This window comes from Lepisma saccharinum, chromosome 11 (assembly GCF_977018435.1).
Source record: "Lepisma saccharinum chromosome 11, izLepSacc3.1, whole genome shotgun sequence".
Lineage (NCBI taxonomy): Eukaryota > Metazoa > Arthropoda > Insecta > Zygentoma > Lepismatidae > Lepisma > Lepisma saccharinum.
Genome location: NC_139239.1, coordinates 88,554,425 through 88,576,803, shown reverse-complemented (window position 1 = coordinate 88,576,803; position 22,379 = coordinate 88,554,425).

The window sequence follows — 22,379 nt, the reverse complement described above, 5'->3', positions numbered from 1 at the left end:
ATGATGAAAATCATAATTGGATGCTCCATGGCAAAATATAGGGATAAATTTTGGTCTCTGGATCTTAATATTACAGCTATTACACAGGGCCATTTTGAATTTACCATCTGTATGGGAATGGTGTTTCACCTTGATTTTTGTATCTGAAAATTCACAATCACATACCGGGCATTTTTCTGCATTGTTGAAATCTTCAATCTGTTTCTCTGTTAAAGGCAACATAGGTTTTGATTTTAATAAGACATTAGATGCTATGTCACGGCACTCATTTTCTATTCTATGTGCAAATTTTTTGATGGCATCTGCTCCCATGTATGAATCTTTTTTACTAACTACACCATCCTGTACAATCACATAATAAAAGCTGGAAGGTTCATGTAACTGGTATGGTGTAATTGAAGATTCTTCAGGGTCTGGGCTACAGAATGCAAGAGGTTTGAGATTTGATTCAAAATCACAGACTATATATGCTGGGTGTTCCAACAAGGCTTCAAACTTTTTGAATTCTGCATTTTCACTTGACATTGGCATCACCATATGAACAGGTTTATAGTTGCCACAGTATTTCAGATGCTCAATTAACTTGTTTTTAGCAATTTCTGCATTCACTTCCCGAACCCTATTCACCATTTTTTGACCATCAAATACAGTTAAACATCTTCTGCACAACTTGAATATTGTATTGGATTTGTCTAGTTGTGTTCTCACTAAAGTCTCAAGATTATGTATCAGAGTGTAATGATATGTGCCATCCCCTTCAATTAAGAGCAGATCAATCGGAACAGTAGAATCATCATCAAATGTACTGATTCTGAGAGGTTCTATCAAGCAATTGCCAAGGCCAGTGGAACAAATAAATACATTAATAGATAATTGTTTGCAATTGATATGCCTGGCCTTTTTTTCAAATTTATCAATATTCTGAACAGACATTGGATATTCTAAACCCTTTATTGCTTCATCAAAATTGTGTTCATATTGTTTATAATAATTTATTCTCTCAGGATTTCTTAAAACTGGAAACAAAGCAGCTAAAATACACCACAAAAAGCATTTCTCATCATTATTTTCAATATTGACCACGGCTCTTTTGTTTTTAATATTGGCAGGTAATGGCAGATATGTAGAACCTTGTAATGGGCTGAATTCAGAAAGATTAAGATATAACTTGTGTGGAGAACCGCATAGGCTCCATCCAGACTCTTTTGCTGCAAATTCAGAGTGTTTAATATTCAATTGATCTATCAAACTGCTTATTATTTTGTCTAAATATGCATTTGAATATACCGGTACAGTTTCTGTTATGTGGGGCTGTGTAAATTTTGTGCCATTTGGTTTCTTATATTGTGTAAACAATTTCAGGGACAGCTTATAAGAGCCATTTTGTGCATTTAGAATTGCCTGCACATCAGGATTTACACTGTTCAATTCTTAATACCACATCTTGGCTCTGATACAAACCGGTAATCCCTTAATTGGCCATTAAAACTGCTATGGATAGGTGGTTCATAGCGTGGCTGCTTTGATGGTCCAGCATTAAGAGGTGTTTCTTGCTTCCTTTTCAGACCAGATGTAGATGGTTGTGAGGGCAATGTTGATGACTGTACATAAGAATTACACTTATGCCATTTGTAATATGCCTTGCTTAATATTTTATGGCATCTTGGACACATTTTTGTGGCCTTTCTGCATTTCTTAGAGTCACAAATATGCCGGTGCCTAGACCAATTAGAACTAGATATATTTTTATTACACTGATTGCAATATTTTTGTTTTGGCATTTCTATTGTTTATTTATATAAAATTTCCTGGTCCAAAAAAACAGAACTATGGACAATATGCCAAAACAATTATAACAGCAGTTAATAGCTGAGCTGGTGTTTTTATACCCAAACAACAGCAATAACTAGGCCTCTGGTGATCCCCAATATAAAATAATTTTGCTCTTTTATGCTGTTGAACAACACTTTTTACCAGGTTTCAGATCTGGGAGCTATCAGTTGTATATCAACTAGCAGTAATTATTCTCAAAATCTCACGTGTGGAGATATTATTTTGCCACATGTATTTCAATCTTACACATTTTATCAGGACTCAAACCCGAGCCTCTTGTTTACAAGACAATAAAATCCATGGGGCTATGCACCACACTCTACTGGGTCTCAGAACCCAGGAGCTATGAGCTTTATATAAGTATTTTTGCTTTAGTAATCTAGAGGCTTCTAGGTTTGAGTCGGCCCCCCTCTAGAATCAATCTGAGAGGGGGCTCATCTTTTCTACACTAGAAATCAAGATTCCTGGGATTTTGACAGAAAAACACACTATAAACAATAAGATGATATGGTAACTTGGCATAGTTTTAAGTATAGGCAAATCTGTCTGTTGAGAATTCTTCTTTTCTACACTAGAATTCAAAATTCATGAAATTTAAAAACATATCACACTTGAAGAATTGGGGCATATGCCCCTCTTGACATAATTTTAAGTGTAGGCAAATCAGGCTGTTCAATCATTTGAGCTCTTCTTTTCTACACTTATACGTTGAGTTTATAATATTGTAAATACAACTACTCAAGGAAGACTAATTCAAATAGTAACAATGGGAACGAATAAAGCTTACGAGAAGTTTTTGTCACCGTGCGGATTTGAACCTACGAACATTATAGTGACAACCCAGTGCGATAACCACTACCCCACGAGTTCATTCCTTCTTACGGCATGATTATGAGTTAAGACCAATTCGTTCAATATGCATTAGAAATATAATCCCCACCCGCCTCTTTATAAACAACACACCCAAACGCTCCTTTGTAGCAAATGAAATAAAGGTGGTATGAATGTCACAAAACATTTAAGCAAAATCTACTATATTTACGACGCAATCGTTTTACATGGAGAAGCTACAGCTTCGAGAATTGATTTTGTGACGTGGCTTCTTGTAGTGGTAGGGTAGATATTCGTATGGCAAGGTTCCAGCGTGCACTAGCCAGTAATTTCCGAGAAAAAAACTTCAATTTTTTTTTTTTGATGGTAAAGTGGTTCGGTGATAGGCTATCAGTATTACACGCCGAAGATTATAAGTTTGACTTCTGTTCGATTACCCCTATTGTTATTATATATATATCAACTAAGTATTGTATTTAATTAATAATTGAAAGAAATAAAATATTATATATATATTTTAAAAAACTAACACTCCTTTCTAATGATTTTTCAATGTTATTTTTGAAAATAATTTTTCAGAATATGTTTTTGATTTTCTCATCATTTTACTAGGATTTGCATAAAAATGATCCATGTGTCATATTCGACGAAATGTCATGTACAGCGAAAGTAATATATTTTTATTTTAGGTAAAATTATCAAGAAACAAAACAAATAAATACTATTGACATCCTTTTGTGAATAATATTTATTTTACATTATTTTTTGCTCACCATTCATAGTTGTATTCTTGTAAAATGCATGAAAAACAATATATTCTCTACATTTCGCAAAGCAAATAATATACGAATTTTCGTAATAAGTAAAATGCAATAAATAATTTTTCGGTTTAATAAGAAATAAAAATCGCAGAGTTAACCGAACGGTGAATCGAACAAAGAATTTTACAACCCATAAAATGCCTTGTAGCCTTTGCAATGAAGTGATGTAGATTCAAGTAATAAAATTTCATGCGAAATCTCACGTTATAAGATTGTTCAAATATATTAAATCAATGTGTCCATAAGTTATTATACTGTCAGCCATTTGGCACATCTCGTTACAAAATCTCAGCACATCACCATTCACTAGTTAATCGAATTGAATATTGATTCACTTCACAGTTCAATGTGCAACAATAGTTTCGACTCATATCACGTGAGATGTAAACTCAATTCAATTCTCTCATTGTATGTAACTTGTGTGTTGAGCTCATGTAGAAATATCAATTATGAGCTCTAAGCTAAATTTGACGCTACAATCGCTTGATCAACTCTTGCGTCTCGCTGCCAGACATTTACAGTAGACAGAATCTACTGTTATCAATTGTAGTACTCTACTCTATCTCTCGGAAATCTACTCAAAATCAATGATTTCCTACTGAACACTTTCAGTAGGCCTAATGTGTAATTACAGTTGAGGAACTACAAGTGAAATATTCTCTTCAGTACTACATGTAATATTTCATGTAGTGTGTTTGAATTTGAATTCAACATTTTGGGTGCGTCAGCACTTAGGCTATTTTGCACCTGTCACTTTATACGGGGTCCAGCCCCTTACCAGAACTAAAATAACATAACTGTAACGTCGTGTTGTAACTAAAATATTAAAATATGCTGAATTCGGTTAAAAGCTGAGGCTGTAAAGAGGCACTCAGCACCCACAAGGACCAAACACAGCACAACACAGAAAATTATACTGGCCATCCTCGTTCTTCTGCAAACTGAAGTCCAGGGTGTTCTACGTGGAAGCAACAATTGGGTGTACTTCGTGGAAGGTCATCCCTTACACCCTTGTAGTGTGTTTAGCTCAGCATGTTAGCTGTAAATATAACTTTTTATTCCTCCTCACTAACAATTTGTTTTATATCTATTTAAAATTTAAACCAACCTCACTTCCATGTAGTACACTTTGAACTACATTTTGCAGACTAACGAGGCTCTGGTGACTGGACCTACTGTTAGTATAATTTTTGTAGGACTGCGTGTGTGTTGTCCTTGTTTGGGCTGACTGTCTGTCGCTTTATAGGCTTAGCTTTTAATCCAGGTAAGGATATTTTAGTTTTCAGACACGCTTTTATTTTTGTCATGATAAGGGACTGGACCCCGTATAGCGTGACGGGTGTAAAATACCCTAAGTTTTCAGGCACACAAATTGTAATTCAAATTTAAAAGATCTTAACATAGATGTTTCAAAACACCTATTGATCTACTGAAACCAGTACAGTAGAGAAACTGCAAGTGAAATTAATTTATTCAGTATAGTGTATAATATGTTAAGTTTAATATTTTGGCTGTAAATATTAATTTCATACCCCCTTATTATTTTTTTGTATTTTTATCTTTTTGAAAATCTGAACACAGTAGATGTTTCAAAACACCTATTGATCTACTGAAAACAGTAGACGAAAGTTTCATTGGAGTAAGTAGAAAAGAGTCATGAAATAATACCCAAAGAAGTCGACCATTATGAATTAATGTTACATACTTTTTTATATTTCACTTTCCAAAACCTAGGAGCTCAAAATAATACATGGCATGCGATTTACTAGACAGTCTGTTTTTCTGTGATTGATTCGTCGTGCCCAGTCGGGGATAACTTCCGTTCAAGGTAAAAGGGGAAGGGGAAGAAATCCACCACAGTACCATGACGTATGAAGTAACATGTTCACAGGCATCCAATACAACTGATAAGGGTTCACCTGAACTTGGAAGTGTGGGAAACACGTTTCACGCTGGTTTCACGAATGCTGTGGCTAAATCTGGAACTAAAGGTGGAATAAGAAATAGTTTGTAACATTTAACAATGACATTTCGCATTTACAAAATATGAGATATCTGGACTTTGATTTATTTATTATAGTAGACGGTAGAGAATTACTTACCACTAAAGTCAAGTTCTAAATTGCAGGCATCAAAATCTACGCCAGGTTGTAAAATACATTTGTGATAGACAGCAGATACGTTAATAAGGTTTACAAGATTGCTAACGACTCTTAAGACAAACGTTCAACGAAGGTTATTGAGTGAGAAAATGGGAAAGTGTTAAAAATACCGGCCTAGTTGAGTGAAGATCGAAGGTTCGAATCTCTTATAGAACCGGCTATTTTTTTACACTAATTTTTGGTGCGTAATATATTTAATGTATTGTCGACATTTATAAGAAACAAAATATGAAAACTCTCCTCCTCCGTAACGGTGCGGTCTAAGACTCTGTGCTTTGGACTCCGACTGCAGCGGGACGGCATGGATTCGAGTCATCCTGGGTTCTCGGCCTGTTATCTGTATAGGACTTGTGGCAACCCACCATCGTGAGGAAATTGGGGAGCTACGAGTGACTGGTGTAACCTGGTTTCAGATATCTTCTATAACGGCTGAGGGTTCGACGTGCCGCCCAACGTCACCTCGTTGCCGTTGAAGATAACTCTAGGTAGGATTGTGGAAGGGAGAATGACAGTCGGGACATAGCCCATGGCCCTTCGAAGTTTTAAAATATGAAAACTATTCCTTCCGTAAATCTAATTTCTCGTCATTGTCACGTGAGATTTCTTTTCAGTATGACTCCTACAATACTCATTAGTTCCTAAGTAGGATAATGAGATGGAGAGAGAGATATTAAATTATGAGTTCACTGTTTAAAAAATTAGCATTAACACATTTTTATATTCACATACCTCTTTACAAATTCCTGAGCACGTCACTACAAATGCACACTAGAGCCTTGGCTTATCGATACCTATGGGGTATCCTACAATTACAGTCAAACCACAACCTCAATTCTCGAAGCTGTAGCTTCTCCATGTAAAACGATTGCGTCGTAAATATAGTAGATTTTGCTTAAATGTTTTGTGACATTCATACCACCTTTATTTCATTTGCTACAAAGGAGCGTTTGGGTGTGTTGTTTATAAAGAGGCGGGTGGGGATTATATTTCTAATGCATATTGAACGAATTGGTCTTAACTCATAATCATGCCGTAAGAAGGAACGAACTCGTGGGGTAGTGGTTATCGCACTGGGTTGTCACTCTAATGTTCATAGGTTCAAATCCGCACGGTGGCAAAAACTTCTCGTAAGCTTTATTCGTTCCCATTGTTACTATTTGAATTAGTCTTCCTTGAAACTAACAACGAAAGATTATACAATTAACTCTCTCTCTTTCAAAATGGTAATATGAGGACAGGTTTATTATTATAAGAATTGGAAATTTTAGTGGTCTCAACGCATCTAAAATCCAAAATACTAGATCGACGTTATTTTCTACTGAATTCTAAATCTACGTTATACACAGATAGGCTAATGGGGCCTGGACCTACAGTTTAAAGTGACATACGAACCACTATGTGTCTCCACTTGTTATCCTGCACTGAACGTAAAACAAAGAGCTCCCCGCCCCCATTTTTAAAACAAATTTACATTAAATATGGTATTTATCAGATAATCATCATTGACTTGATTGTTTTTATTACTGAACGTCAAATAAACATTTTCCACAATCACCTCTTCGTCCCATCTCTCCCAATATGTTTCTGTCCCTCTCTTTTCCCCCTTCCCCACCCCCCACACACATGTATCAAAACAAATATTTTCTTAGGTTTGTATGTATATAAATATAACATTAAATACCCCCAAAAATACTATTTATTTTCTAGTTTCCGTCACCTCTCTCCCACTCCCACAACTCCTCATTATTATTGGCGTTCGCCAGACCAAGTTGTAATGTATCGACGTCTTGTAATCAGTGTGTTCTTTTCCGAGTTCCAGTCAGGTCGCATAATGTTTCAGATTCCAATTTAAATGTATCCCGAGTCGTGATTAGCCTATGTGTGCAAAAAGTGATGTTAAAACGAACTCTTGACCTCAATAATACAAGTTGTGTATTTTCTTTCAGCTGTGGTTCCCTCTTTTCGCGAGAAATAACGAATTAACCTAATCATTAACTCAACAAATAAAAATGCATCTCTAAATTAATTAATGAAAACTGTTATTACACCCAAACCACGTAAATGTAAATGAAATGTCATCTCACGTAGTGAAAACAATGTGAAAATTGTTCTAATGAGTGATATATGATTGTCAAACACATACATGAATACATTATATTAAGCTCGTGAACTATAATTGGGACAATTTAATACTAATTTGAATCGATTAAAGGCATTAAAACGACAAAGTAAACTTTTGCGCAATCTTTCTGCCGATTCGCATTATTGAAACAATATTTAACCAATGGGGACGTTATCTCATATTTGGAAATGCTGCATTGGTTGAACTTCCTGTGGACAAGACCGTGAGTCACGCCTCTTGCTCCTCCGTATCGAACTTCACTCTGATTGGAGGATCGTATATTTCACAACACTTCCTTGTTTCAGAGCTACCAACATAATTTCGTAAGACGTTGGACTCAGAAAAAATCCATGCGACAGATATTTTGAACATGACTGTACGTAGGAACCTGAGGCTTCACAGCGTGTTACGCCTTTCTTCTCCGCAACGGAAGCCGACTAAAGGTTTCAGATTTCAAGTGACAGAATGTAGATATCCACATCAACGGTTCAAGGTTGAACCTCTTTAGTTTATTCCTTTTTCTTTCTTTCTTTTTTTTTAGTTTTCGTTTTAATTGTAAGTCCACTTTATTCACATAAAGCCTACACCCCTTGTTTGGGAATGAGTGTTTTATATTTGTGTTGTGTTTCGTGCAGTGGGTAACACTGTTGCCTTGTAATAAAGGGTCTCCAGGCTCTATCCCCTGTGAAGGCACATTGTGCAGAACCACTTTAAACTCTAATTCCAGTCTCGATTAGCCTATCTTTGAAGGAAGGTGACTTAAAACAAAGTTTTAAATATTTTTGTGATTTCCTGTCTTTATCCTTCATTCTCATCGTCGGAATCAATTAAAAGTGTCAGAAAGGAAACGTAAAATTAGGAAAGTACAAATACAACAAAGACGCTATAATGATCTAAAAATGTATACATTTTACGGTTTTATCGCTTGTCGCCACTGTGTTGCATGTTGCGCGGAAATCTCAATATCATTATTATCTTTCCTGGAAGGCGCACATATTTTTTGCTCATAGGTCTTATTGTCCGAGAGAAATAATTTGTAAACACATGTAATAAGTTATCGTGAGAATTTGTTTTAATCACTTTCTGCAGGTATTCTTTAATCTTCAATTCTGAGCATTCTTTGAGATGCTCAAAGTTAATAACTTCTGAAGTTGTTTCCCCATATCCCTTCAAAACAGCTACTTAATTTGACCTGACAACGTTTTCAGTCAACTCAGTCGTGAAACAAACTGGAGGCAGGGATGTCCAGAGGGAGGGAGTTGTGACACGATGCTTTGGAGGGAACAACAATAATTGAACTTTGATAATATAATACCAAAACGTTTATAAATATGTTTATACAATTTCTACTACTTCTACCTAACTTCACACAAAAATGTGTATATATGCATGGGTGGTTGATTTCAATTGTTGTTTAAAGTGCACTTTATGCAGAGATATGCTAATCGGAAATGGACCTACAGTTTAAAGTTGGATCCTAACCACTGTACTATGTGCCAGGACCTCTTGGCAAAGCGACAACGTTGCCACTACGCCATTGGAGAGGCCCCAGGTACGTGTGTGGTGTGTTGGAGCAAAGGATTACTTGCAAAAGTCAAACTAACAAATAACCATTTTTTGGAAGTAACTAGTTACAAGTAACTTAGTTACAAGTAAAAGTTACTTCTTTTGAAGAAATGTAACTGTAACTAGTTTCTTTTAAAACCAAGTAGCTCTAACTGTAACAGAGTTACTTTCTCCAATGGAAGTAACGTTTCAACAGTTACATTTACAGTTACTTCATGACACTTAAGTTGCTATAGGTATAAGTGTCGTAAATTATTGGTGATTTAAGACTTAAAGTGAACCAGAACCATCGATAAACTACTAGTTTCTTCTTCGATACATATGTCCATCCTTTGTTACATTAATTCATGCCAACAATAGAAGACGAAAAGATAAAGTTGCTGAACTAAATTTGTCTCCTGACCGTGGCCAGTCGGTGGTTCTGGGTTCCAGGCATTTCAGAGTGACAGGTTTATTGCATGTTTCATTTCTTGTTTGGTAGTCCTGAATTCTAAAGCGATATGCATACCTCGGAAGGGTATAACAGAAGCAGGAATATGAGATTAGGAGAATTATTCTTTCCAGTTGCTGTTAGTTTGCCATTGTCAGTTGTGTGCTGTGAAGTGTGTCTAGTTTCTGTAGTTTGTTCCTCTGTGGCCTCGTAATTGTCCCCCTTGTGTAAGCAACACCCGATAGTTTTTTATTACTATTACAATTAGTAATCGGTTTGTGTAATATGTTTGCAAGAAAATTACCAGTGGAAAGTAACTGTAACTGTAACGGAGTTACGTTTTAAAATGAGTAACTGTAACTGTAATTCTATTATTTTTTGAAGGAAGTAACTGTAACTGTAACTTTTTTAAAAGTAACTTTCCGAACACTGCAAATAACCAAGTGCAACATTTGTTTTCTTATTTTTATGTTTCAAAACATGAAAGTGTCCTTACTTTCTCTTCGATAATATTTTGATTTCAACTTCGGCAATGAAGATTTGAAAGAAGCGCTGATTCAGAAACTGTTTTCATTTCTTCAGCTTTGGTTTAAAGTTTGGTCCTGAAAATTGATTAACTCGGATTTGCGACCAGTCAAAGGGATGGCCTGTTTCCTCTGGCCCATTTCTTTCAAGAACTTTTAATAAATAGTCGGGCTGTTTGTTTGCTTTGCTTTATATCCAGTGTAAACTCACTTTTCTCGGGGGTCACATATCTTCGGTTACCTACGAACCTTTGAATTCTTTATTAAATCTGTTTACAATTTTAAATCTCCTCTCCTTGCCTTCTTTCGTTTATATTTGAATTAAACTTCCAATTTTACTTCCAGGTTATTAGTTCTTACTAGTGTTGGGCAATATGTCGTCACGATATTTTAAAACATATATCGTGTCAGCGATATATTGTCACGGCATTTGGCGATATACCATTTGCCTCCTCCCAATAAATCAAGATTACATTCTGATCTACCAGCAGCCACTTACGGTTAACAACATTTTACTGTAGTATGCAATTTTAGACTAAATATTTGGTCAAAATTGCCTCCTTTACCCTCAATTTTGCAAAAAAATATTTCTTGCTTGCTTCGATTGTAATATAAACGTTTCTACACGTCACATTATTTTGAAAGAGTTTGCGACCTATTCAATTAAAATTTCTATTTTGGTTATTTTACGTCACCGATCTATTTCGTGGATGAATCCAGAAAATGAGGTGGAATGATAAAATGTTGAAGGTAGAATTACGATGTCCATGACTCCATATTATCGAGTCTATTCTTTAGATTTAGCTATACTTTGTATAACAAGTATAAATGCAATCTTTCAAACCAGAATTTTGGTAATTGTTTGAGATCCTCAACATTGGCCCATGTACGCAATTGGATCTCCGACGCTGTTTTTTCTTGCTTGTGGGCTAGGGGACGTCAAGGAAGGGGAGGGGGTGGGTGACGCCGTTTTTGGCTGAATCCAGGGTTGCCGCTTGAAAGTACGGAAAGGGGGGAGACTATGCCATTCCCGCTTTCTCTGTGTTGGTACTATTTCAGGGCAAATGGCCTTAAAGCGAATGATTGTCTGCAGTTGGATTAAACATTATGGAGACTCGAGTTTGAGCTACAATCAAAAAATTAAACAGTAGAGCTACGTATTTAAATTTCGTCACGATTGGACCACAAGTTTTTTTAATTACAGAATCTCAAAGAGAGCATAGTTTGAAAAACAACCAAAACGCGGCATTTTATTTGGTTCTCACGAGGATAAGAAATTGAAGGCATAATTGAAAAAAAAATTATACATTAACTCACAATTCAATAAGTTAAGTGGTTCATATTTATTTTGAATGCAAACTCCAATAGCCATAATGTTTAATTGGAAAGTAGTTCGGCGGAATCCTTCCTTATTGTTTCATTTATGACGCAGTAGTAGTGTAAAAGTATATAGGATGAGCACAAAAATCATACAAATGAAGAGCTTTTTGATTAACAGACCCGATTTGGCTACACTTAAAACTATGTCAAGATGCCCATATGCCCCAATTGACCAAGTGTGGCACACAGTTAAATCTAAAGAATCTTGAGCCCTAGTGTACAAATGAAGAATCACAGTGTACAAATGAAGAAGCCTCAACAGATTGATTTGGCTATCCTTAAAACAATATCAAGATGTCTATATGAATCAATTGGACAAGTGTGCACACAGTTAAATCTAAAGAATCTTGAGCCCTAGTGTACAAATGAAGAATCACACAGTGTACAAATGAAGAAACCTCAACAGATTGATTTGGCCATGTGTGCAAAAGCTGAATTTGTCAGTCTGTTGTCTATAAGCCTGCTAAAGATATAGTCTTCTTGATATTGTTATGGCTACACTTAAAACTAAGCCAAAAATGCTCATAAGAGCTACCCACACCCATGCACCCACATATATTTACTTCCGGTCTACTTCCGGTTTAAGTTCAGAGAATTAATATGTTACCTGGAATATGCTCAATATTTTAATTGAACACCAGGCCCAACTTGCATATCTAGTACTAAGACAATGTAATATGCAGAGGCCTTCTAGAATTGCTCTGTGACTCTCTCATTTCTTACATCATAAATATATGATTTTTCACCTATAAGAATAACACTACATCAGGGAGTGTATCGTGGAATTCACAGATAATTTTAATGTTTGTCCTGTCATTAACCACAACTTGTTTCCTTTTTGAAGTGTTGATGACAAACATGGGTCACTGTGCTTTAAATTCATCTGGTGTGTAATACATGTCAGTATTGCCAGTAGTGACCCTTTTGTATGCTGTAAATGCTTCATATAATTTAAGAAAATCATCCTTGGACATGTTTAAATTATAATTTTATCTAGGAAACACCTCATTTCTGCCATTTTTAAGATATATGTTTTTGATGTTGCAGTTATCAAATTTACTTGAAATTTTTTCCTGATTATTGTGTCTTCCAGTCTGAAACAGTACCACGACAAAATCTGGCATATCATATTGTATACTGGAGAATGAATTTGTAGCATCAAACTCATAATAGCTACCAGTGGCAGGCTTCTGAACACATTGATATGTATACAATTGTAAAGGCACCTATGGATTTTTTAGGATATCTGCTTTGTATTTAAGAGCATAACTGGCTTCATATTCAACTACTGGAATTCTTAGCTCCATAGTCTGAATAAGGCATTTGCCTTCATCAGGTAGGGTATTAGTCAGAGCTGCCCCAGTAGAATTTAATGTACTGTACCTCATCAAAGCATTATTATCATTGGCAGCTCTTCTAAATGTGATTCTTAAACCACCCTTCCACATAATATCTTTGTAATCTGAGAAGAATCCTGGCAACAGGCGCATGGGGAACAGCACTGTGTGGCTTTTAGATATAATTTTATCACCAGCCTCAAATCCACCTATTTTGTAGTAAGATGCCTCGGTTTTGGATAATTTTAGTGTGGCCAAAGCTGTAGAGGTAATACCAGGGTAATCTACTCTGTTTATAACAACGCCATGTTTTCTGATCTCAATTTCAGATAACAGATGTGGCACAAAATTGTCTACCAATCTTATATTTGAATTTGACGCATAATCTGTACCATCGAGCTTTACAACATCAAATTTGATGTATAGATCTGCTTTGTGGGGGTGTATAAAGCTATCCCCTACATCAAGATCAACCTCAATCTCTGTGTTGGGTTGATTTAAATTTGCAAAGGTCCTCCTGTTTGGAGGGAATGATTGTAGCTCATAACTCTCAATATTTTCTATTTTTTGTACGTATTTTTATTTAAATATTAATTTCTATGATAGCAGTTGTTGTGGTTCCAGCAAAATCAACTAATTCTTCTTTTTCATTAGTGACCATCAACTCAATGTAATCTATTCTATTATGGTACACAGGAAAATATAATGTTGGTGATGGAGTGTAGATGATTGGCTCCATGAATTCAGAGTTAGGTTTGAATGTTGCAACGATGCCAGTTTGTTTGTGAGTGCCTATGCCATCTGATTTGGTGATCATACCCTCGGCCACATAACAGTGAATATTTAGAGTCTCTATGGCTAAGAATTTAGGTATATTAATGCAGTGTGTTTAATGGCTGGTTCAAGTTTTGTGTTGTTCTGGAAGCCTAAAAGCTCTCCTAAAGTACCCAGATCCACTGTTTCTGTAGCAGACACAATCTCTACTCTGTGAGTGACAGAATTTTGAGTGAAGACTATACCTCTGGTAACTGAGCATTTAAAGTAGACAGATTATATTGCCCTGGAGTGAAAACAATTTTTTGATCACCAACTGCAATTGTTTTGTTGTGGTGTGTAATATTAGGGATCAAGTACATGCCATAAAATGCTCTGAGAGCTATTGTTTTGGGATACACTATATCATCATGTAATCTAAGTTTCAATATTGAATTTTGGCTGGTGAGATGGAATACTCCCATGATGTTTCAGATACCACAAGGCTTTTTGAAAATGTTCAATTGATGGTTTATTTATTTGAGACAGATATCTAAGAACAGATATACACAGATGTCCACAATTAACATCTTTGAAATTTTGAACACGGGCAATATTGTAATAAAAATTAGTTGATTTTCGATATTTTACTAAATTTTCAGGTGGAACACCTCCAAATGAATCAAACACAAATGCCTCATCTTTTAAATATTTAAGGTAACAGATCCAGTGAGTGCCCTGATTTTTGTTCTTATCCAAATTAACTATGCCACACTCTTTGTTGAGTGGTTGTTCTGGTAAAGAATCAGACATGTACACACCTCTAAAATTTTTGATACCCAGTGGCTTGATTAAAGCTTCAATATCTTGGTTTGTAAGTGGATCTTGTTTTTTTAAACTTATTCATGGCTCTCTTAACACCTTTGCCTTGTTTCTCTATGGCCAGATTATGGCGCTTCAATTCATCTAATTCTGCCTTATTCTTCTTGGCATCTATTACTGTTTTTGCTATGGCAGCTGATCCCCCAGCCAAGCTGCCACCAGCCCCCAAAGCTGCTAAGATGGCCGGGATACTAAATATAAAGCCACCTGTATGCAATTCTTTTCTAGATTGCTGTAATTTTTTTAATTGAGGGGTACTAAGTAATAATTTCATACCATGGCCCTTGGCAAGACAAGAGCTTTTTTTCTTGCGCTGGTTTTTGGATAAAAGACTATCAATAGTTTTAACAGATTTAAGACCTGCATAAGGTATCTGATACATAACAGCCTTGGCCTTCATTGTAGGTTTATTATATATATATATATATTCTGGGTTTACATAGCTTAATTAAGAGGCTTAAATTTATTTAATTTATCACAACCCCCACCCCAGTTTTTGTTTGGTGTTCATAGCTATGGTGGTCCCCAAAGCTGCTATTCTCTCACTTAAAGAAGCATCTTTGCTTACAAATCTACCAAATGCAGCCTCTTCTAATTTCTTGTCTGCAACATGTCGCCTATCAAGATCAAAATGTGTGATGTATGCTATGTCATGGTCTCTACAAGCAGCATCTAGGGGATTAACACCAGGATCACCTCTGTTAGCCTATGATCTAGTTTTGTGCCTGGACCACAATATTGATAGCCTGGTATGTGTAGTTCAAATGGCAGCTTGTTTATGATGTCATTAACCAGCCCCCGACCCTCAGAGATATTCCAAAATTTATTTGGTAGAGTATTAATAATTTTTATAAGATATCCAATCCCCTTAGTGTCATTCACTATAAAATTAGACAATTTAGTGTTATCATGTCCATAATTCCAACCTTTTCATTGTAAAAATTGTGGTTGCCAGCATTTTCCTCCCCAGCTATCACCAGCAACCTATCTACAAGTTTCCTGACATCATCAACCCACACAAATTCTTTAGGCAAGGTGTTGAATTGTTTGATTCCACTACCAGTCTTGATCTGTGACCATATGGGCTTGATTAAGTTGTTGTATTTTGCTCCACTGCTAGACTTGACTCTTTTTTGTGTGGGATCATTGTTCTGGTATAGAGCATCTGATTTTATTAATATTTCTTTGTAGTGCTCATAGTCTTGATCTGTATAGCTGCCAGGTCTCTTCCTAGTCATCAGTTCCCACAATCCAGGTGTTCCAGGATACTTAACAAAAGCACCTTTTTCTCCAAGATGAGATTCTGAATATACAATCAGATCATCTCCCATAAATGTTACTCTGAAATTGCCAATTCTATGTATGATGCTACCATCACGCTCTGTGTCAGCATATAAGCCAAAGACCTCATCTTTGTTGTCTTTAGGTGTGCTTAAATATTTTTGAGCAAGAAGACCCAATTCAATAGGATCCTGAGTAGCTTCAATTCTTCGAGGAGCAACAGGACAAGGTGTATGAATACTAGAAAGTGGGGTGATTGGATAAATTAATATGTTCCTAGCATCTACAGGTACAAGCTCTGTGATCAAATTTTGATTTTGCTCTGTAACAGTTTTGATATTTTTACCTAATTCACTAATAGCATCAATAATAGGCTGTTATGTTTGCTTGTGTTGTTCATAGATTCCTCGGTTCTCTGATTTCCATCCCTTAAATCTTTTTACAAGATAATATCTTAATTTAAGATCATCAAAGATTGGACTTTATGGTTATTTATATATGTTTCACTGTCTAGAAAATTGTTAATTTTATTTCTGTATTTGCCACTATTGGGTTTCCTTGTCATATCAATTGTGACAAACCCATAGCTGTCCTGTATCCAGCACCTACTGCAAAATTTGGAAAAATCATTGTAGCTCAAGTCCCCACCTACATATTCATCATGTATGTGTTTGAGGTTGGTATGATTTTGATGAAACACACATATAAAATTGCTGTTGTTTCGGATCAGCTGCTTTGGAATTTTAGAAAAAGTCTGTGCCAGGTAGAAGCAATCTATGTTTTTGTGCCGCCCCTGTGTAAAAAAATTTCTAACCTTGCTTTGATTATCCAGTATAATGTCATCAAACACAACACCAGAGTTATCGAGACATTCATGGAGTGGCTTAACATCTGATTCAAAAGTGGCTATATTCAGTCCATCATATAGCTTCATCAGCTGCTGATATTTTAATTGTTCCAACCTCTTAGAGAAGACATACAAGTGCCTGTTTTTCCAGTCTAACCAGTTGGGTGCCAATAAAAAATTATCAATCATTAGTGTAGTTTTACCAAAAGCCGATGGCCCAACAATAAGACATCTAATATTATCAGGCAGCAGCTTGCCATTTCTCTTAATCTGCTGTTCAGGATCTGGAAATATTTTTGTAACATCCCAGGTATTCATAGTATCACCTTGTCTGCCTCGATCCAGCTGTGTTCTGGAAGTCCTAGCCATTTCACCAGTATCTTGTTGCCTTTTCTGCGGATGATTTTTTCTGAGATATTTGTCAGGCTGCTTAGTTTTGCTGAGTTCTTCTTCATAAAACCTGCCTTTGAGAATTTCTCCTCGGTGATCTTTTATTATATATGTGTTACGGGTCCCAGGTTTAACTTGAACCACTGTAAATAATTCAGTGCTCCAGTTTCTGTTAAAGCCTCTTTTGAATATGTGCTTATATTTGCTGATTCTTACTTGATCACCAACCTTGTATTTGGCTTTTCTTGTTGTTGGCTGGTATCTAGGATAATAAACAGTACTGATCAATTTTTGCTCAACAGATGAAGTTACCTCAGAGGGTTTCATGTTGATTGTGGAATGGACCGAGTTGTTATATCTATCTAAAAGTTCTGGTAGGATACTGAGCCATTTATAATTACCTTGGAGGGTAAATTGTTTATACATATGATTTTTTAGGGTTTTGTTGAATCTTTCAACTATAGAGGCCTTGAGATCACTGTAACTCGAGTAATGTTGTATTGACTTGCTTTTAATAAATTGTTGGAACACCGAATTATAGAATTCTTTGCCATTATCTGTTTGCAAATAGCGCGGTGATCTTCCACTCTGATTGATGATTGTCCTGAAGGCTTCTGTAACACATGCTCCAGTCTTGGATTTGAGTGGCACAGCCCAGGCATATTTTGAAAATGTGTCTATGACAGTGAGTAGATACTTGTAGCCCTTGTTGATCTTGTCTAAGTTTTTCAGCTGTCCACTTGCCATCTCAACCAAGTCACACTGCCATAAATCATCTATGCCTTTTGTAACCACTGGCAGTCTCTTATAATTATGTCTGGCTTGTCTGTGTAATTTATCAACAATAATTTGTCTAGACTTAGTATGTAAACAAGAATATTGCAACTATAGGGTGTTCAGCAGCTGATACTACAGGATTTTCTAAATATAATTTGTCTCCTATTTGTATATTAAATTCCAGAGAACCATCATCTTCAGCATAAGATGTTTCTAATGGATCGGGGTCTGTAAAATCATCTAACTCTACACTGGTGATTTTTTGTTTGTTGTCAGCATTTGTTATTGATAAGGTAGGGTAGTGGTGTGCCTGTGGTTGTAGCCAATATTTGATCTTGATTGGTCTAAGTGTGCCCCCAACAAAAAACTGGTAATAAAATTGTGCAGGGGACAGCATATATATTTTGCCACCTGGTGTAAATGGTGAATCATATTCTTTGTTGGGGATACTGTACAATTGAAGAATTACTGTATGTTTAGGATTCTCGATTAGGCCAGTTATTTCTTTTTCTGCTGTAAGCAATCTACTTATTACAGATCCAAGATGCTCATTGATAGTTCTAACAATCTCATCGTGGCCTGGCTTGATTCTTATGTCCACAGCAAGTTTTTTGTATTGTTGCACAATTTCTTGAAGCTGGGTGGCAAAAACAAACAGAGCATTTGCTTGGTTGGATTCCATGGCCCCTAGCTGTTGCTTGATATTAGCTACAATTTGCTGTAAATTTTCAACAACTGCCAATTTTGAATTTTGAGCAGTAAGATCATGGACTTGTCTTCTGATATCCTCAAACAAAGCATAAAGTTCATTAATATGTTGATTGGTTGGTAGAGTGGCCACTTTCTGAGTAAGTTGTTTGATCTCTGTCTGGATATTCTTGATATCTTCTGATTTCAATATGCGATTCACAGCTCTCTTAATATTTTTAAGTTCCTGTGATGTAGGCAGATTTGATACAGTATTCTGCAAAGATTCAAGTGCCAATTTTACATTATTTAATTCAGAAGCATCAGCCACACTTTGTATAGCATCTTGGAGCAGGGTTATGTCTGCCTGAGTAGGTGTTGATTGTTGTAAAATTTCAAGCTTTGTTTGGATATCATCGATCAAGTGATGAAAATGAGATAGCTCAGATTCAGTGTTGAGGTTTTCAAGTTTTGTGATCTGTTGCTGGACACTGACAAGGGTATCTACAATACCAGGCAGGCGAGATTCTAGAGTTTCTTGTACATTTGTCAGATAACTTTGCACTGCTGCTATTGTACCCTCAAGATGGGTTATGGTACTCTGAATTTTTCCAAAATCTTCATATGTTTCAAGTAGCAGCTTGATGTTGGCAACACTCCGAGTTATAGCACTCAGAGCATCAGAAGATGGCAAGTTGTTCATAAAATTTTCAAGTGTCTCAATTTTTTCTTTAACGTCAGCTATGGCATTGTTCAAGGGGTCCAGATTAGGTATCTGTAGTGATTGAATCTGTTCCTTTAGAGTGGAAATCACTAGATCAAAATCTTCTTGTGATTTTATGCTTATGACAATTGTTTGGAGCTGTGCCTGGACATTATTTATCTGCTCTTCCAATTGTTGCTTCAATTGCTCAGAGTTGGTAGCCTGAGTCTTAAATTTGGCTTGAAGAGCTGCTACAGCCTCCTCTAAACTTTGAAAAATATCTAATGTAGCCAAGTCAGTATATTTTTGAAGCAGCAATTTGAGTTCTGAGTCAATTTTAAGAAGAGGGTCCATGCATTATGAAAGTAAATTTGTAATTTCTAGTTGAAGACTGGCATTGAGTGTGGTTTGTAAAGCTTGTAAATCACTTCTTAATTTTTTCACTCTGACATCAAGCATCAGAATCTCATCACTGTGATCTTCATGCCTTGTATGGCCAAATATATCATTAGGCATTTTTGTTTTAGTGGTTATTTATTATAAAATATCTAATTCTTCATTCTATAAAAAAAGGTATAAGCTTGTCATAGGATCCAGGGACCTCAATACATAAGCGGTCACCAGCAGAAACAGTATATACAGTGCCAGAAACCATGTTTGAGTGCTTAATTCTATAAATATTTCTCCCTATTGAAACCCTCCTACAGGTAATTGGTAATGATTTAAATTATTGTTAAATATGTACAATGTTTTACCTGTTTCATCATCAACATCTGTAAGTATGCTGTTCAGATGAATAATTAACAAACCACTTAGTTTAGATATTACAGATTGTATATCAGAAGAGGGTGTTGGCAGGTCCATAATAGCCTGTTTTTTGAACCCAAATAAGTTCATAGGCATGTTTATTTATTTCAAATCATGTTCTGTGTTTGGGCATTGATTACCACTTTTCAAATCACAATGACCCCATGGTAGAGTATGTATGCCACATGATAAAATACATCTCTTATCATCATGTGGGTCCAGAGCCACTTTTCTTACAATATTTGTAGTCAACAAGTGATCCACACTCTGAATTCTGCATTCTGATGTTTTGATTAAACTCTGGGTTTTGAGACAATCTTCATAATCTTTAAATTGGAGCTCTTTGTCAACAGTTACTCTGACAATGCCCTTGGCTTTTTTGGCAACAGCACCACTACATGTTTCAAAACTGTACATCTTGGCCCTTAACCCAGCAAATGCCACAATAACATCACCAAGTTTATCATCTATTAACTTGCCAGGCACCTTTTTGTTGTGGGGTTGAATCTTTGTATGTTCACTGGTATCAAAATATACAAGCAATGCAGGCTGTGACATATCTTGATAAACATCTTCTGTCTGAATATCAAGGATAAAACTATCTGTGTCCATGTACATCAGTTTTACACAATCATCATAAAAAGGCTTTAGCACATCATAATAAAATTTTAACATGTGTAATTTGGCCAATTCCAATATCACAGCCCCTACATAAATAAAAAAGGTGAAGTGTTCCCCTGTGCATAACACGACGCCATGAAGGCGTATAGGGGGTGTGGGGGTAACGCCCCACACTTTCTTGATCCGGTCTTGAGTGGGGGTGATGTGATCAGCATCACGCCCCTGAACGCCTTTACCCCCCAGGGTTTCCCCAGGTACCCATGTTATTCGACGCCCCTACATAAATAGGCTTATCAAACTTAATCTTTGTTTTTTTCATGTTGAAGAGTGCCATATTTTCATCATAAATTCTTCTATAATTGAAATTAGGCTTTGCTATCAATTTTTTGCTCCGGCTGGGGTCAGTAATTAATTTAACATCAGTATGTTTCTGACATTTTCTAACGTTTTGCCATACACTGAATTGACCATCAATTTAAACAATGTCTTATCAAATTGGCTCATTGCAGATGTTCGAAGCTCTGTGTTTGTATCAATATATGGCTTCAACCATCTTGAGTGCCTGAACCTTAACACTTTGCCAACTTTGGTCACTTGAACACCATGATGCATCAGGAACTGGAGGTTTTGTAATATATGACATAACCCTGTTTTGGCTCCAGAGTCATCATTAGCTCCTTCTGTTTAGAGCCAGGTGAACACTTAACCTCAGGAATGGGGGCAGATCAAAAAATGTGTTGTGTAAATCATCAGGAATTGTCAGATCAACCTCTAAGAACAGGCCATAGTTACTATCATCAAAATTCTGAAGATCTTCAATATTGAAATCTTCAACCCACTCAAGCCCTGCATATGGCAATTTATCCATCATAGCATAACCATACAGGCTGTTGGCATCTACATACAGTATATAATTTGATGGCTGTGATGGATCATAATCAGGAATATATTTGTTATTAGCTCTGGCATATCTCTGAGAACATTGCACCATGCCTCCTCGTATACATTGCTCCATAAACAGATACATATCTTGATCTTGGATCAGATCCAATTGCATTTTAGTGTTTAAAAACATTGCAGACCATGCTAGCCCCGGAGCACTGTAGAAATACTTTGGATCCAGCTTATAATTTTCCATCGATGATTTTCTAAATGCCTGAAGTATATCAGCTAAGAGAGTCACATCAAGTTTTAAATATGCCTTATGATAATCACCAAATGTCTGGCATTTTAAATTGTTCCACATCAACTGGGCATGGTGATAATCATCATCAGTAATTCCAGATGCCCTGAGTTTACTGTAGAACTCTTGTTGTGGTGGCAGAGCACACTCCTCAAATTTAGAAAAATCTGTAACATAGTCATATGGGTATACACCCTTCCGCCTAATTAATTTCAGGTCCTGATTTGGAAACATAGCACATGTGATTTTGAATTGATCATCAGATAATTGATTGGCCAGTGTAGCCAGGCTAGCCGACAAAATTCTGTAGGAATCAAGAAATTTTAAGTGAATGGGAACACCATTAACTTTAATTATTTTGCTAATAGCAATATATTTCTCATCATTTTCTGCTAAAATATTTAAATTCTGCTTGTCAAACCCCTCATACCTGATCAAATGA